Source organism: Sorex fumeus, unplaced genomic scaffold (assembly GCF_029834395.1).
Source record: "Sorex fumeus unplaced genomic scaffold, SorFum_2.1 ptg000101l, whole genome shotgun sequence".
NCBI lineage: Eukaryota > Metazoa > Chordata > Mammalia > Eulipotyphla > Soricidae > Sorex > Sorex fumeus.
In genome coordinates, this window is record NW_026606158.1 from 437,534 (window position 1) to 442,367 (window position 4,834).

Here is a 4,834-nt window from a genome sequence, read left to right on the forward strand (position 1 = left end):
TAAGACACTTCCTATCCATTTTCCATAATTGCCACACCATGTTTGATGGAATTCAGACAGTAGGTAACAAATCAGAGATTAATATACGTATATGCCTCTCGGAGAGCTTGGCAAGCTATGGAGAGTATCCTGCCTGCACGGAAGAGGCTGGCAAGCTCCCAGTTGCGTTTTCGATATGCCAAAAACAGTAACAATAACAGGTCTCATTCCCCTGACCTTGAGACGCACCTCCAATCATTGGGAACACTGAGTAAGGAGAGGCTGCTAAAACCTCAGGGCTGGTACAAATGGAGACTTTACTGGTGCCCACTTGAGTAAATTGATGAAAAATGGGATGACAGTGATACAGTGACAGTGAATAAAAAAGTAAATTTTTAAAATGGATTTATGCCCCTTCTTATATAAGAATGAAAAGATTTCTAATTTGTATTTTTTAAAAAAACTATTTGGGACATCGGGTAGGGCTTTTAGCCTGGCACATGGCAGACCCAGTGTGGATCGCAGAAATCCCATATAGTCCTGAGCACCGCCCAGGGTAATTCCTAAGTGCAGAGCCAGGAGTAACCCCTGAGCATCGATGGGTGTGGCCCCAAGAGTACAAATAGAAGCACTGTAGCACTGTACTCCCATTGTTCATTGATTTGCTCGAGCAGGACCAGTAACATCTCCCTTGTGAGATTTGTTATTACTGTGTTTGGCATATCAAATACGTAACAGGTAGCTTGCCAGGCTTTGCCGAGTGGGCGAGATACTGTCAGTAGCTTGCCGGATTCTCCGTGAGGGGAGGAGGAATCGAACCTGGGTTCGCCAGGTTGGTCACCTGCCAAGGCAAATGCCCTATCTGTAAATTTTAAAAATAAATAAAAACAACTATGTTATTATTTTTTAAAGTTCTGTCCACTGATTGGAATTCAACAGATGCTTCTTCACTTAAATATCACTCTTAAACACAAAGTTCACATAGGCAGTTATGTGAATGGAATTTGATGGTGGCTCCAGAGAAAATGAAAGGAAACAGCCTCTGAGCCACATTCATAAAGAGTGACAAAAAGGAAAAGAGGAAAGAGAGTTGTGGGATTGATGAATGTCACGATCTCTGTCAGCGCCATTCATGCTCACTTGACATTTCCACAAAGAAATTACTCCAAAGCTTTTTAGTCTACCATTATTCCACTCCAATTTTACTGAAATCATAGTTCCCTATTAATTGTCACTGTCCTCCCATTGTTCATCGATTTGCTCGAGCGGGCCCAGTAATGTCTCCATTGTGACAACTGTTACTGTGTTTGGCATATCGAATACGTCACGGGTAGCTTGCCAGGCTTTGCCGTGTGGGCAAGATACTCTCGGTAGCTTGCCGGGCTCTCCGAGAGGGGTGGAGGAATCAAACTCGGGTCGGCCATGTTGGCCGCTTGCAAGACAAACACCCTACTCGGTGTGCTATACAGTGATAGCACAGTGGAAGGGCAATTGCCTTGCAACCGGCCAACATGGGCGACCCGAGTTCCCTATTATTATTGTAAATCAAGTTGCAAATTACCCCAGAATGCAAATTGCTTTCTTGAAAGTAAACTGGAAAATTCTTCAAACCATGGACATATTTAGGTATATATATATATATATATATATATATATATGTGACTAGTCTTTAGATGAATTCAAAAACAAGGTGACAAGCGCAATTACTTGATTGCATCAAGCACATAGTCTCAAGAGGTCGACAGAATAAATGCACTGAGATTGAGATTCATCATGATCAATTACAACGATCATAATAGGCAATACACTATTGGTTTTATTATAAATATTGAAAGGTTTGCTCGGAGCAAATGGCGACTGGCTAGGAGATAATGGAGAATCAAAGATCACCCTCCCCGCCTACCCCAGCTGGAGTACAGGACTTATAATCGACCTATAAACCTACGAGTCTGTAGTCCATCCTTCCTCACATCAGGACCCCTTACAGATAACAGAAGGGCAGGTCCAATGCATCCCACTAGTGTTTGCACCTTTTCCTGCCCAAGTCACTTAAAAGCCCCCCTAGTCTCTCCCAGGTTAAAGCTCTAATCCAGCTATTCCAGGGGCCAATGCAGAATCCATCTGGGATAGCACCCCAATAAACTTGTATTCCTTCACATGTTCTCTCTCTGTCCCTATGTCTGCACCGGATAGGGTCCCCAGTCTATCAAATATGCTGTTTTATATTGTAGCACTTTGTAAGGACTTTACTAGAAAGAAAATTTAAATATACCATTAGGGCAAAATTTCACACAGCACTATGACACTGAAACCAAAAACTATCGCCAAGAAATCCTCATGGTGATGGGCTCTTGCCCATCCATGGGAGAAGAATCACAGGACATGACTGAGGCCAATGAAATCAGGTTTATTTCTCTTTAACAGGAGGTAAACTCTTCCATGGGAATACCCAGAGTGCCTTGGTAGCAAACACAGGTTCTCAAAAATGCTTTATCGCTATCTTGTTCCATACCTGGGCCACAGCTTGAGCAGCTGGTTCTTAGAAGGTGATCTGGAGTGTTAGGACGCGGATTGTGATCTCCCTTTAATGACAAAGAGACTCCAGAGACTGCAAACAGCAAGCAGGGTTTATTGCAAGACTGGCTAGCCAGCGTGGAGCTGCCTACGCAGACACACAGGTCTGGCAGGATGTGCAAGATCCCAAGCTTCTTCAAAGGGGATCTTATATAGGTCTTCATGGGCCGTTACAGCAGAGCCCGCGCATTTCATAGCCAATAGATTTGTAACAACCCATAATTTCCTGACCAATCCATTTTAAAGTACATCACTCCTTAACCTATAGTTTAAAGATCAGCATTTGTGTCAGTGCTTAGGAACGTCCTGGTTATTAGGGCAGTCCTGGGTCTTGTGAGAGACATCTGGTTATCTGGTCTGACCCCCACCCTTCTTATGACTTGCAACTTGGACCACCTGCATCTGAATTCCTTGCTCAGGGGCAGAAAAACCAGTTATTTTGCAATGCGGGTTCCTGTTAAGCTACGCTAAATTAATTCTGGTGGTCCATTTTGGGCCTGTCCTTCACAGGAGGAGAGAGACAATTAAAATATAAACGTTTTTCATCTGATTATTCTAAATACCACATGTAAATTCAATATTTTATAGGGGAGATGCCCATATCAACCTTGGGCCCAGAGTTCAGGGAGGAGAAAGACTGGAGGGGAGAGAGAGAAGGGGCCAGATAGGGGTGGGGTGGGGGTTAAGGTACAAAGGTGGAGGTAAGGAATTATGGAGCCAAATATCCATACCACAGGATCAACCACACTGAAAGCAAGACTGCAACAACCAAACTTAGAAAGCACCTGACAGGAGGATAGACAGCAGGTGGGGAGAAGGATATAGGAGGGGACCTGGTAACACTGGTGGAGGAGGGAGAGAAGTTGGCACTGGTGGTTGGTCGGTTCTGCGACAGTATATATCTAAAACTCAACTATGAGTCAGTTTGTAAATCACAGAGCTTTCATAAAATAAAGATTAGGAAAAGAAAAGGTACTAATAAAGAATTTGATTGCGACCACTACCCCCTACCAAAATAAGATCTGGTTTGTGATGCTTTGGGGATAGAAAGGGTTTGGGTGTTAAAAGTCTTCCTTGACTTTTCCTGCCTGTTCTGAGACAATCATGGTGAGGCCAAACAATCCCAAAAGCTCTATTACATCCCAGGAAAGATTTTGATTTTATATTAGTCTTCATAACTGATAGTTAAAAATAGCTTACACTATAATAACACAAAAATATATTAAAATACCTGAGGAATCCTAGTCTGTTCATCACCCAAAACATGATTAAACATAGAGTTTACTGGGTCAAAGCTAAAGCTTTTCTTCCATTGATGTGCATTAATTTCCAAATGTTTCATAATGTGATTTCAGTTAAGAAAGGCCCATCTAGCTTAGAAAAAACAAAAACAACAGTAGGGATTATTTTGGTATTGATCCATCCATATAGAGAGCATTGGAGATAAGGAAATATATAATGTAATCACAGCCAATTCCTGAGAAATTAGACAAAAGTTAGGAGACTCAAGTTCCCTCTAGTTGTTGATGAAAAGGTTCTCTGATATGGATTCTTCACTGAAAAATGTTCAATAATTGTTGATCTTTTTAAATGAGTAAATGAAGAGATAGGTACACAGATGAATGTAGGTTGCTGAAAGCTTCTTTGTTGATCTTTTATCAGAGATGCACAAAAGCAAATTACTTCTCTTTGTAAGGAACAAAGACAACTCTATTACAGGTTCATGGAGAATGTTTCATTCATAAGTAGATCTTCAACATCTCACAAATTGAATATTGAGGGAAGTCACAAGGGATATCATTCCAGCCCCAGTGGGACCGTTGGAAATCAAAATGTAACAGAACACATTGATCATTGTCATAATCAGGTTCACTTGGGTGCCAGAACCTGAAAAAAGAGAACAGGGTTAGTATGTTTCTCAAACTGTCTTTGAAAAGAGACAGTGAAACAAGGGCTGCCATAGAACGTTATGGAAGTCAGGCCAGAGACACACAAATCATGGCTTCCCCACTCCTCACACATGGCCTATCCATCTGTTGCTGGCACTTCCCCTGAAAATGGGGCTGCCATCCCCCACAGCTGCCCCATCCCTCCCTGCAGACCTGCCTCTTTCAGTCCATGCTTGTGCCCTGCTTCCATGGGCTCCCTTTAGTGACCAAAAATTTTATCCTGGTCATATTGATAGTAAGAGCTTTTTTATGTACTACTTTTGGAGAATGAGACTTGTTTAAAATATCTTTGATTCTATGCTTTTAGACTCTGCACAAGGCTGAGTCATCAA